The sequence below is a fragment of the Canis lupus genome, chromosome 1, assembly GCF_048164855.1.
Source record: "Canis lupus baileyi chromosome 1, mCanLup2.hap1, whole genome shotgun sequence".
Classification (NCBI taxonomy): Eukaryota; Metazoa; Chordata; class Mammalia; order Carnivora; family Canidae; genus Canis; species Canis lupus.
In genome coordinates this window covers 59,610,599-59,623,846 of record NC_132838.1, presented here as the reverse complement: position 1 = coordinate 59,623,846, position 13,248 = coordinate 59,610,599, and the positions used below count along the sequence as shown (strand labels likewise).

At 45.8% G+C, this 13,248-nt stretch overlaps 1 long non-coding RNA gene across 1 annotated transcript; it reads left to right on the top strand.

Moving 5' to 3' along the window:
* The first annotated feature begins 614 nt into the window (after positions 1-614).
* On the top strand, positions 615-12,779 carry LOC140636504 (uncharacterized). The gene is made up of 4 exons (XR_012033704.1): positions 615-816; positions 7,610-7,651; positions 9,117-9,368; positions 9,541-12,779. It is a non-coding gene; the product is annotated as an uncharacterized lncRNA (long non-coding RNA).
* The last annotated feature ends 469 nt before the right edge of the window (positions 12,780-13,248 follow it).

Below are 13,248 nucleotides of genomic sequence, written 5' to 3'. Positions count from 1 at the left end.
GGATAATTGCATAGGTAATGGAGATTGTGGGGACAAAGGGCACTTGAGTGTTTTTCCATGGGCTAGAGATGGCCACAATGGAGAGAGAGTCAGCATGCCCAAAGGCCTTGCTTAGAGGAGGCTGTGACCCTAACAGAAGGAGTAGATTCCCAGGTCCGGGGACTGAGGGAGTATATTGAATGGAAGGAAAGTCATCCCCCTGTCCCAGGAGAAATCAGGGATATATTCCAGGTGGAGCCTCCATAGATCCACAAATACACTCCAACAGAAATATCAGCTTTAAACCTATGCCACCTGGAGTAACCCACTACCAGGTCCCCTGGTGCCAGTCAAGACAGAAACTCTCCTTCTCCTACCCTTGCCTCTCTCTCTGTCACCTTCTGTGAGGATCAAGGGTTAGTCCCAGGAGCAGAGGACAAAGAGGCATGGTCAGAAGCTCAGATATAGTAAAAGATGAAGAAGCCAATCATGCCCTCTTTCCCTACAGCATCAGAGCAGTGCAGCTTAAGTTGAGGAAGAGAGGCTTTGAGCGAGATTCGGAGTTCTGACTATGATGTATGACTCAACAGTTTACTGGAATGAGGCTATTATTAGGACTCCTAGTGACCACAGAACTTTTCATTATCCATGAGTGAGCTGCCTGAAACTTCATTGAGAACAGTGATGAGTGCTTCAGAGTAGGAGGAATGGGAGGGAAAAGAACCAGGTTGTCTTCTGATTGTCTCCTAGAAATCCTACAGATTCGGTGGAATAGCTATAGTCATTTAATTTGACTAAGGAGCAAAAAGAAGAACAGTGGAAAATGCTGCTTTAAAGGTAATTGAGAGCCTGTAACACTGTTTATTTTACATAGTTTAAAATTTTATTCTGGAGACCACAGGAGAAATTAAAGATGAAATTAAAAGAGAGTAACGTGGTCAGAGCTTTAGGAAGACTAATGTGAAGACGAGCCATGGCAAGCTTAGAGATGAAACGCAGAGCACCCCACCCCTCACCATTTTCCTGCTCCAACTCTATGTTTTCAGGACTCACTCATGACCTGTCCTGATGGAGAAGCTGAAGCCAGACTACAATTGAGAGACTCTCTAGTAGTAGCAAAATTGTCTTCTCCCTATAGCTAGGCTTACATTTTACTTAAAGCACAAAGGAGGACTGCAGGTTGTCAAAAGTGAACACCCTACTCTTTAAAAAAAAAAAAATATATATATATATACACCTATGCATATATTTACCTTATATGTATGTGTGTATGAATGTATATATTAAAGATTATTATTTATTTATTCATGAAAGACACAGAGAAAGGCAGAGATGTAGGCAGAGGGAGAAGCGGGCTCCAGGCAGGGAGCCTGATATGGGACTTGATCCTGAGACCATGGATCTTGCCTTGAGTCAGGAGCAGGTGCTCACCGCTGAGCCACCCAGGCGTCCCCATATATATTTTATATAAATGAAAAAATCATAAGGAAAAGCAGAAGACTGATTAGTTCAAAAGTCAGTATAGTTGTTACCTCTGGAAGGAAGGGGACTGCAATCGGGGAGGGATAAAACATAGTAAGAGTCATTGGTAGGACATTAAATTATTAAACTAAAACTATTAAATAGAAGAGGTAATAGAATCAAGGCCCAAGCAAAAGAGTTAATCTTTCAGACCAGCAAGGAAACTATCTTTTATAAATAATGATGGGAAGGATGTCTTTAAAAACGAGACTATAAGGGAGAAGAGTGAAGAAATTCCCATCAGTCATTTCAGTGAAGTGGAGTAAAGGTCAGCGGCTGAGAGACCAAGGAGCAGTGGGCGGTGGGGTGTCAGGCCCCTGGTGTCTGCAGTGCAGTTGTTGCTCAATAACTGTGTGTTGAATGAATGCTGATTAAGAGTATTTTTTTTAATTGGAATAAACACTTGGTCATTTGCTAAGAAATAAACCATGAAAGAACATAAGAATAAAAGAACACTTGGACAGCTCTGTAGTTTCAACCGAGGTTAGTAGCATGAATCTATTGTAGTAAAGCCAACTGGCAACCCAAGAGTTCTAGAGAAGAAAGAAAATGGTGGGGTTGGGAAGGAAGAAGTAACAAAAGGGAGGCATTCTAGCGGGCTGGTAAAGACATAATAGAAGTAGCCAGTCATGGGACCAGGCTGGCTAAAGAGGGAAATGAAGCAAGGAGGGAAATGAAACCAGCCTCAGAGGTTGAGGGACTAAAGTTCCCCTCTACTGAAATTTCTCTCTACTGGCCCTTTCCCATCACCATACAAACTTGCTGTTATTTCTCTCATCTTTAAAGAAAACAAAACAAAGCCTATTCTTGACCTCAATCCTACTGCCAGCTACTGCCCCATTTCTCTACTCTACGTTGCAGCAGATGCCCTTGAAAGAGTCTCCTACACTTACTGTCTTAAATTTCTCTTCTCGCATTCTCTCCTTTGGCTTTTCTCCTACCTCTCTGGCCGATCCCCTTCCTCCCTCTCCTTTGCTGGCCCTTCTCTCCTCCCTGACCTGTTAACCTCAGAGCATCCTAAAGTTGAATCCTTCTTCCTTTTCTCTTCACTAACCATACTCACTCCTTGGCATTGCCATCCTGTCTCAAGACTTCAACCTCCATCTATTTATGCCACTCAAATGTCTACCTCCCAGCCAGACTCTTTCTTGAAATACAGATTCATGCATTCACCTTTTACTCAACATAATAGATATGTTAAGCTAATTCTGTCCAGGACAGAATTTCTGATTATCTCTCCCTTCCCTACTCTTGCATCTGTTCTGTTTAGAGTCCTCCACTTCTCAGCTGATGTCAACTCCATCATTCCATCTGTTCAAACCAGATGTTTTGGTGTCAACCTTTACTCCTATCTCTAATACTATACATCCAAGCATCCTGTAGGTGCTTCTATATCTAGAAGAAAAAAAGAAAAGAAAAGAAAAGAAAAGAAAAGAAAAGAAAAGAAAAGAAAAGAAAGAAAAGAAAAGAAACATATCTAGAGGCCAATCATTTCTCACTACTTCCATTACGGTACTCTGAGCCATCATATTTCTCTCACGCAATAGAATACTAGAATACATTGTCTTGCTTTTACCTTCACATCATCTCCCCCCACCTCAATCTATTCTCAACATAGTAATCAAAATGGTCCTTTGAAAGTATATTAGAAAATTGAACTCCAATTAAAAAAAAAAGTACATTAGATCCTGACATTCCTCTGTGCTAAAACCTCCAAGAGCTTTCCAACACTCAGAGTAAAAGCTAAAGTACCTCCAGTGACCCACAACACCCTCCACGATCTCCTCTCAAGTTACTGAACTGAGCTCATCTTTACCACTCCCTCTGTTCTCAGTTTCACTGTATTTCTTGTTATTCCTACCATACTTGTCTTGCTCCTTAGTTCAGGGCTTTGCTACAGTTTGTCCCATGGCCTTGAATGTTCTAGATCCCACAAGCCTGAATACCTCATCTAATTCATGTCGGCGCTCAAATGTCAATGTTTGATTTAAAATCACACCAGTGAAATGCTGGTAAATGTTTCTCAGGTGCTTTTCTGGGAAAAGAGAAGCTGCACTGTGTGTCATTTGCAAGTTTTCATGGTGCAGATGTTCAGCAATTTCAAGTTACCACTGTGATGTCACTGAATTGATGTTGCTGAACGTGGCAGTGGGGAAGAGAAGCCACATCAGCTCTCAGGAGCTGGTGCAAGATGATTGCAGCCCCCTCCCACCACCCCACGACCCTCATTCCTTGATCCCTCTTAGTGTGCCCTATTTTTCCAGAGCATGTATCACCTTCTCACCTAACACGTTACTTATTGTTATAGCTCTTGTTTCTTATCTACCCCGGGATACCCTACCCGCCAGGGATTCTTGTCCGCCTTGTACTGATGTCTTGCAAGAACAATGCTTTGCACAGAGTAGGCTGTTAGTACACTGCTGGATGCAGGGACTTCCTAATGAGGGATATAGAGCAGATACGGCAATGACTGACTAGAAGAATGTGCAGGGCAGAGAGCTGTGGTCAGACTTGGAGATGTGAGTGTTCAGAACAGGTGTGGCCATCCGGAGGAAGGGCTGAAATGCAATGAAATGGAATTGATGCCTTTGGAGCTGAGAAGGCTCTGAGGTTAGGGAGTTTGGAGCAGCCATCACCTCCATGTGGTTTTAGGAGCAATCTCTTTTCTTGGCAGCGAATCTGGAAACATGGTTAGAAACCTCAGGGCTTACTGAGATTGAATAACAGCCTGCTTGTTTTGAGGCTCTACATTTAACTTAAAGAACATTATTTCAGAATATATCATTATTATCAATTTGAGTTAAAAAGAATAATGTGCATTGAAAATGAACAAGGGGAATTTATAGGTGTGCACTTACTAAAGAGAGAGAACATTCTTGATAGTTTTAGGAAATTCTTGGCTGTCACTTTTCTTTGAATAATGTGCCCTTGAGACTTACTTTTAACAGTAAACATGTTAATGTGACACATTCTGCACACCCTGACCCAGAGCCTTGAACATCTGGATTTTTCTCCTCTTGCAAACGCCTTCTCTCTTACAATCTAACAACTCCATTTACAATGGAGTTTCTAACAAAACTTTTTTTCTAATGTACCACAGAAATCTATTTCTTCTCCACATATTCAGCGACATAGGACAATGCCAGCAAGTATGTGGTTTTTACGAGTTCTAAGCTTAACCAGCAATTGATTGCCCTGCTTTTCTGAAACTCAATGTCATACTGTTCACACACTTGGAGATAATCAGCCTCTGCCCACATTGCCCTTGATCTGAAAGCTGCTTAGCCCATTGACAGCAGTCTCAAGCCTTATTGGTGTGTGTCCTACAGCAAGTTGTCCTCATTTATTCAGTTTCTCCAAAGGATCGCTTTCACGAATGACGTAAAGGTTGGGTGCCATTTAGTGTTCTCCTCCCATGTGTGTTGGTTCTGCTATTTGGATACAGGACAGTCAGGAGAGAAAATAGTGATGTTAAGTTTACCTAATTTTACTTACTTAAAAATTTTTAGAAATTTCGTACCCAGTGTAAATTTCCAAAATCAGAAGTGAAAGGAAGACCAGAACACAGACAAGAAGTCGAAGCACTGACTCTTGGCGCTCACAGTGAGTGCCAGCCTCTATAAGCATCCGCAGAAGGACAGCCTATTAGAGATCTCCTGAAGAATCATTTTCTCGCAGCTGTTGGTTTTGGCCGCCCGAGGGCTTTGGCATGCCCAGCGTGGGCTGCGGTGGGGTGGCTGCTGTCAGCGATGTGGCTGCTGTGAATTCCCTCCCTCACTCGGAATTCTTCTCGCCCAGAGCTGGTTCGTGGCAGGACCCGCTCTGTTCATCCAAGAGGCAGGTCTGAGCGGGTTATCCTCTGCCCTTCGCCCTGGTGGCTGCCAGATGTTTTCATGTTGCTCACTGCCCAGCTCACTTGCCCCTACCCCACTAGCTACCTAATGGTTCCTCACAGGCTTCCCATCTCCAGGGCCAGACTTTGCTGGTCTGAGCCACGCTGATGAGGCCCAGGCCACAACTTCAGTTCGGTCTGATGATTCCACACTGCCCCCAGCCAGTTGCTAGCCCAGTATGTGTCCTTGTTACATTAGGGACCAAACCACAGATGCCACTGGGTCACAAACTAATACCCCACACCCTTTTCTAGAAAAAAAAACAAGGAACAACTACAACAACAACAAAAAAAACAGCCCCAAAACACCAAACCAAAACAAAAATAACCCTTAAGGTCCTTACTTTAATGATAAATTCAGTCAACAAATACTAATTTGAACACTTCATTCTGGCAACTGTCCTTATGAGGCTTATGTGGGGAGTCAATAATTAATAGTTAAAAAAAGGAGGGGGCACATGGGTGGCTCAGTGATTGAGGATCTGCCTTTGGCTCAGGCCATGATCCCAGGGTCCTGGGATTGAGTCCTGCACTGAGAGCCTGCTTCTCCCTCTGCCTGTGTCTCTGCCTCTTTGTGTCTCTCATGAATAAGTAAATAAAATCTTTAATAATAATAATACAAAGCAACAAAAAATAAGTTGCACAGAGAGCTGAACACTTTAAGGAAAAAGTGGTGAGAAGAGTGTAACTGGGAGAGTGAGGCCTCTCGGGGAGCATAAGGAGAGTAGTGAGGGGTTCCATTCGAATACAGTGTCCCCAGAGTTAAATGCTATGTGCCGCTGGAAATGAATAATTACGGCAGCTCTTGATACAGTGAAACCCTACTGCACATACGTCAGGCTCTCCTTCATGAAAACAGTCAAATGAGAAGATGGGAACGGTGAGAGGCAGAGTGTTAAGTTTTGAATCAGGATGGGCCAAAGGAACACACTCAGTTCTGCAGGGAAACGTAAAGATGGCAAAGCACAGCTTCAGCTTTGGGATTCTAATGCCTTCAAGCCTCGTCTTCTCCTCCCAGTGAGGCCAAGGTTAGCGTGAGGCCGACAAAGGCAGAGCTCTGCCACCTGAGTGTCAGCACCCAGTGTGCACGATGCCTGCTGGACGGGGGTCAGGAAGCTGACCTGCTCACGGCCCTCCACTCCTCCCCAGGAGGAGGAGCTCAGCTCTGTGTACTTGTCCGCCCCATGCAGACACGAGTCTGGGCGTCCTGTCCTAGGACAGCCGGTGCAGGGGCTGACCTGCCACCTGTGAGCTGATCCCAAGCGATAAGCCCTGCACCAAGGACCATAGAGGAAGGGGAGGGTATCAATCCGATTCTCTGAATCTCCCTCCTGGAATTAAAGCTAGGACACATGGTATAGCGAGAAAGAGCAAGAAAGCAGCTGAGGCATATTAAGGCTGAGCACTGGAGGGAAGGCGTCTCTCAGCTGCGGTGAGGGGCAGGGGAAACCGAGGCATCTCCCATCCTCACCTCCCCGCCCGTCCAGTGGCCCTGCTGACTCCAGCTGCCCGGATCCACTCCTATTTGCAGAATCTGTAGCAGGTACAATTACCAGGACGGAAGCACCTCTCAGCAACAGCCTTCAATCACTGGCCCACAGGACTTGATAGATAAACACCACCCCAGGTCCCTGGCCCCTGGGGTTGGCTCCATCTGGGTTTCTGTTTTGCACCATTTCCTCCAGTTTCCCTGCAAGACGAAGTTTCCATCACCCACTGCGATGGCGATGGTGGCTTAACCGCACATCCTTTATTGCCCACCCGCCCCTCTATTCCCTGCCCTATTCCTCTGCAATATTCCCTGCACCTCCCAAATAAGGTACTTGCATATGCATTCTCATCTCCAACTCTACTTTCCTCGGGAGGCAAGAAGATGACTTTAGACCCTGGAGCACCCCGCATCTTGGAGGCCAAAGCACCCCTGGACGGCTGTGTGCCGGGGCTCGGGCTTGTCCTTGCAGCAGCTCTGCCCCGGCTCGGTGAGCGGCCACTGCTGGTGACCCAAGAGCCTAAGTGCTCGAGACGGGAAACAGGTGGTTGGGGAAGGAAGAAGTCAGAGCGCTGCAGCTGAGAGACAGAACCATATCCTCCTTGAGGAGTATTTTTGGTAAATGTTTGTTTCATGCAAGGATGTTCTTCTGTCAAAGCAAAGACAAGAGTTCTAGTCAAAATATTTAATTGGGTCTTCAAAACTTCCTATCCCTGTGTCTGTCCTAGGATTGACGGCCACATGAGCACCGATACCATGAAAGACAGGAGGTGAGTATCCCAGTGCGATCTGTGCCCGGTACTGTTTTGAAAAATGTTGATAACCTGTGATATTGGGGGAAGTTTTCTGGAATAATACATAGTTGGTTGTGGAATACTTACCTCTTAGAGATGCCACTTAAGGAAGGCTGCAAGACCAGGTGCTTCTACTCTGTTCATTCTGGAGAGAAAATGTTTCTCCACAACTGGAATCTAGACCAATCTGTGGTGTGTGTGTGTGTGTGTGTGTGTGTGTAGAGTAATTACGTTATGATATAGTCATATAATAAAATATTATGTTCAGGATGTCATAAAAATGCAAAAGCCCTTGAAATCGGTGCAAATAACTGCTGAGTGTCCTATATAGCACACTCTTCTATGTCCACCTTTCGTTATCTTTGAGATAATTTGCACTCTACATTGTAGAAAATGATAAAAATGCAAATGACTGTTGTTTGTAAAAATGCAAATGAACAGTGTCAGGTGCAATTGATTATTGCCCTGCAGATCTTGACCAGTTTTGCAGGCAAGTTAAATTCATTTCTGCATTTCGGCAGTTCTTGTGTTTATTTTATAATGACATGAGAGACATAATTTTACCATTTAAGAAATTGTCCTTAGGGCACCTGGGTGGCTCAGTCAGTTAAACGTCTGCCTTCAGCTCAAGTCATGATCCCAGGGTCCCAGGATCGAGTCCTGCATGGGGCTCCCTCCTCAGTGGGGAGTCTGCTTCTCCCTCTACCTCTCCTCCTTGCTCATGCCTCTCTTTCAGGCTCACTCTCTCTCTCAAATAAATAATAAAAATCTTTTAAAAAATTGTCCTTAGACCATGATGGGTAGGTAAAGGGAAGAAAGAAAACCAAGTTGTGCATTGGCATGAGCTGTGTAATGAAGCTTCAGAAGAGTAGAGATCTTGTCTGGAAATCATTGGGAAGTAGGTTCAGAGACAGAGGAACATCTTTAGGGTGAAGACTCCTCCTCTTCACGAGGAGGCCGCCTGGTGTGGGGCTAAGCATATAGGCCTTGGAACTCAGCAGAGAGAGGTCCAAATTTGGATTTCAATTGTGGAATTTGCAACTGTGGCTTTGTGCAAAACTCTCAACCCTCCTAAACATCAGTTCTCCCACTACTAAAACAGCAATATCTTAGGTCACTTGAAGGATTAAATGACTTGGTGTGTGCTAACCCCTTCATGAGACCTAACAATATGGTTACATGTGGTAACCAGCTATGACAAAATATATCCCCATGTGAATTTTCAGAGTGTTGCAAGAATAAAAGTAATGTGTGGGAATGCACTTTCTGGGCCAGGGTCACCCAGGGACAATCACGGCCAGAGAGGTGCAGGGGAAGCTGCGCTCGTCTGGTAGGGTGGAGGTGGGTGGGTTGGGCAGAGGGAAGTCACCAATGACCAGGCGAGCAGCTAAGGGGCTTTGGAGGAAAAGGAAGTAGCCAGTGTCCTTCCTTAACTCTACAGAGGCCGATGCTGGAGTTCCCGCACGGATTGCAAGGTCTATCAGAGCCAGACTCAGAAGTCAGGCAGAGAAGCCACATAGAGCAGAGGACTGAAAGGGTTTACACTTGGGTTTTGGCATCAATCCGGAGGTCTTGCCAGAGAGGCCAGAAGAGCCAAAGGTCTGAGCCGGGAAGCAGAGCCTGCAGGTCTGACCAGAGATTTCATGGCATCAGAGTCCAGAGGCCTGTTCAACCCATGTCTACTCACATCAAGGTGGGTGGTGGGGTGGGCGGTGGCAAGCCCTCCGTCCCTTCATTGTAAACCGTGAATGTTGGGCTTTGGCTCCCTGAGGCCCCCCTCCAGCCCACAGATGGATACGAGTGGCATGTGTACACACGTACCTAAACGTGCGTGCACACCCTCACACACACACGTGCACATACAGAGCTCCTGCAGGTATCAGCAAGAGGCAGCCACGAGGCAGATTATACCTGACTGGGGCAGCAGCGGCAGCTGATTGACTGTTAAACCCCGAGGCCGCGTTCAAGTCCCTTGGTTTCTTCTCCTCACGGTGCTTTGAGGAAGCACACATGTCACAGAGGAGGAAGGCGTGATGGATAAGCAAGAGGCGTATTACTGGACAAAAAGGCACAGAGGTCCCCAGAACTCCAGCCCTGTTCCACTGCGGCGTGGCTTTTTCACTAGATAGGTTTATCTGATTCCTTCTCTTTTATTTACTTTGTCATTGACAGTAGAGTTGAAGAATCCATTCAGCCAACAGCCATACATCCCCCGCCACCCACCCCCACCCCCGCCCCGACTATAGTCCTCTGTGTGGCTGGGCCAATCCTCCTCCCGGGCTCTCGCTTCTTTGGATAAAGATGAGGTGGGAACTCCCATCTGGCCAGTTAAATCTATACCCTAATTGCTTTTAATGATTTAACTTTTTTTTTTTTTAACATATCAATACTGCATTTTTAGATTTCTTCCCCAATCCCTGCTCTTTCCAAGGCAGTGACTATGATCAGATATGGACACGACTTTGTGGGTTGGAAGAGGGCCTTGGTCCCACAGACAGATCTCTCGGGGCTTCTAGAGTCACAAAAGTCCTCCAAGTGTCCCCCTGGTCACAGGGCTCTGCTGCTGTGTACAGCTGAAGCCTGAGGCCGGTGATCTGTGGCCTGCTCTCTTGGCTTGGCAGGGCCTGGTGGTCTTCCCCTGCAGACTGGGCCTCACCTCTGCTCTTGCCGCTGCTGTGGGCTCCTCTGTGTCTTAGCCGAGTTCTGCATTGGCCTTTGGCTTATGTTGTCCATGCCATGGCCTCTGTGCAGAAGCAGCCTCACCGTTTCTTCTGCGATCATCGTGGCAGTTACCTTTCAGCTACAGAGGGGGAGCGGCCCTCAGGAGCATCAAGGTGCCTGTTTGCGTGGGGCCACCCTGTGTGTCTCCTTCCAGAGTTCTCACGGGGCAGTGGGGCACAAGATCCCTCTGCTTTCTGTTTCCCCACACGTAGCAGGAGCAACTTCTCTGGAATTTTGTTTGAAGGAAAGTCAGAACACACTCAGCCAAGTGTTTGGTTTCTGGACTTCCAACTTTCTCTCCTTCCCTCTCTCTCCATTGGGCTGCACTGAGTGGACCTTCCACTTCCTTTTAGTGTCTCATTGGAACTTCTCTTACGTCATTGCCTTCTTCCCTAAAACAGCAAGTCTTGCCACCTATTAATCCGCTGACTTCAGAAGGAATTGCACCTTCTGAGCCAGCCAGACAAACATTAGCAAAAAAGTGCCCCTGCATTCATTTATTTAGTCATCAGGACACTGGGCACCCCCACAGGTCAGGCACGAGGCTGCCATAGGAGAAAGACTTCCTGGTGTCAGTGAGCTCTGTGGGCTGGCCCAGGAGGCAGACAAAAGGGAAGGATCAGAGGTCAGCATGGGCAGTTCTAGAATCAGGGTAAGAGGGTGCAATAGGAGTACCCAGGAAGGTGTGGGTGACCCTGTGTGGGTCTGAGTGGTTCTGGGAAAGCCCAGCGAAGATGACAATTCAGAGGAACTAATGACCAAGAAAAGGAGAAGTGTAATCCCTGCACGTTCAGTGGACGGAGGCTGGAAAGAAACTGCTGGACCGGAGAACAGTGAGGGTAAGGGGGGTGAGTAGAAGAAAATGGTGGGGGAAGGGGGTCTGGCACCAGTTTATGAGTCTGAGGCTGAAGAATTTGGACTTAATCACATAGGCAGTCGGGCTCCGTTGGAGGGACACGTCCATACATGGCCCGTGGGCCAGCTCTGTGCCCACCCCCGAGGCATGCTGGGAGGCATGTCTGTCTGCATCTCTGCTCCCGAGCCCGCTCTACAGCACGGGGGCTTCTCTTGCCACACCCACTCTTCCTACGGCTCTTGGTGACCCTGCTGCTGCACTGCCTAGAGCACCAAGATCACTGTGCCGCTTGGCACAATGGTGCTACTTCTGCATTGTCATCAGCTGAGAGATGCATGTGGATGCCACGCTCTTTTTATTTTTTACTTTTTATTTTTTTATTTTAATTCAGCTTGCCAACCTACAGTATAACACTCAGTGCTCATCATATCAAGTGCCCCAGCCCTTAATGCCCATCACTCAGTTATGCCCTCCCCGCACCCATCTCCCCTCCTGCAACCCTTTGTTTTCCAGAGTCAGGAGTCGCTCATGGTTTGTCTTCCTCTCTAATTTTTTCCCACTCAGTTTCCCCTCCTTCCCTTACGGTCCCCTTTACTATTTCTTGTATGTTCCCTCAACACTGTCATGCAGGCTGTAAAGACATAGCAGACTACTGAAGGTTTGAGGTGATGGAGAAGGTTGACATTAGAGCAATAAATCTTGGTGTTGAATACAGGTCCAAATCCCATGATTGGCAATTCTTAGTGCCAAAAAAACCCTCTGAAAGCTGATTAAAAATGTTAGCACCCACCCACGAAGACTCCACTCTGATATCACTCTTCAGTTATGCTTTCTGGAGCTGTTTCTGGCCATAGGGCTGAGTACGTGCTAAGAGAGTGTCAGAGTTAACAGCAGTGTGCTAGGAATTCACAGGGATGGAAATAAGGAGAGCCCAATGTGGCTATAGGACCCTGAATGAAGCAGTAACGTAATGACAAAACAGTTTTCTGGAAACAAAGACCATAACAAGGTGCTACCAAGAGAAATAAAAGAGCAAGAGCCTTTCTTTTGTTTGTTTTAAAGATTTATTTATTTATTTGAGAGAGAGAGAGAGAATGAGAGTGAGAGAGCACAAGCAGGAGCAGAAGAGGAGTGAGAAGCAGATTCCCCTGCTGAGCAGGGAGCCCAACATGGGACTCCATCCTGGGACCCCAGGATCATGACCTGAACCAGAGGCAGACGCTTAACCGACCAAGCCACATAGGCACCCCAAACTTTGTGTTTTTTTTTTTTTTTTTTTAAACTTTGTGTTTTAAAAGAGAAATTCTGGCGAGTGTCAGGAAAAACATAAAATACTGCTTTAGGCAGATCACTTGTATGTGACATGTTGTTTGGGGCATAGGTGAAAGAAAGAAAGAAAAGAAACCACTTGGAAGGCTCCCACGTAATCCTGCAAATTCTTTCAATGCTAACCAATGCCTAACAGGAAAAATTATTAAAGTAAAATGTAAAATGTATCAATAACAATAAAGATTTATTCAGTGTGAACCAGTTAGTCTAATTCTGGGAATCAACCCAGAGGAGACAATCTAAAATATGGGGAAAGTATCTGAAGATTTTTGCCAGAATATTATTTCTAGTAGGGGGAAAAAAATGGAAACAACCTAAATATTTAACAAAAGGGTTATGGTTAAGTAAATTATGTATATATACCAGACAGCATATTATATAGTCATCAAAAATGCTGATGAAGGATACTTTTTTTTTTTTTTTTTTTTTGATGAAAGATACTATACACTCTACCTGGCAACCAATAGAGTGGCTACTAGGAAAAAAAAATTGAGAAAATAACAAGTGTTGGTGAAGATATGGAGAAGCTGGAACCCGGTACACTGTTGATGGAAATGTACACTAAGAAAACTAAAAATAGAATTACCATATGGTCTGGCAATTCCACTTCTGGTTATATACCCAAACCAGGGTCTTGAAGAGGTATCTGTACACCCATGTTGACAGC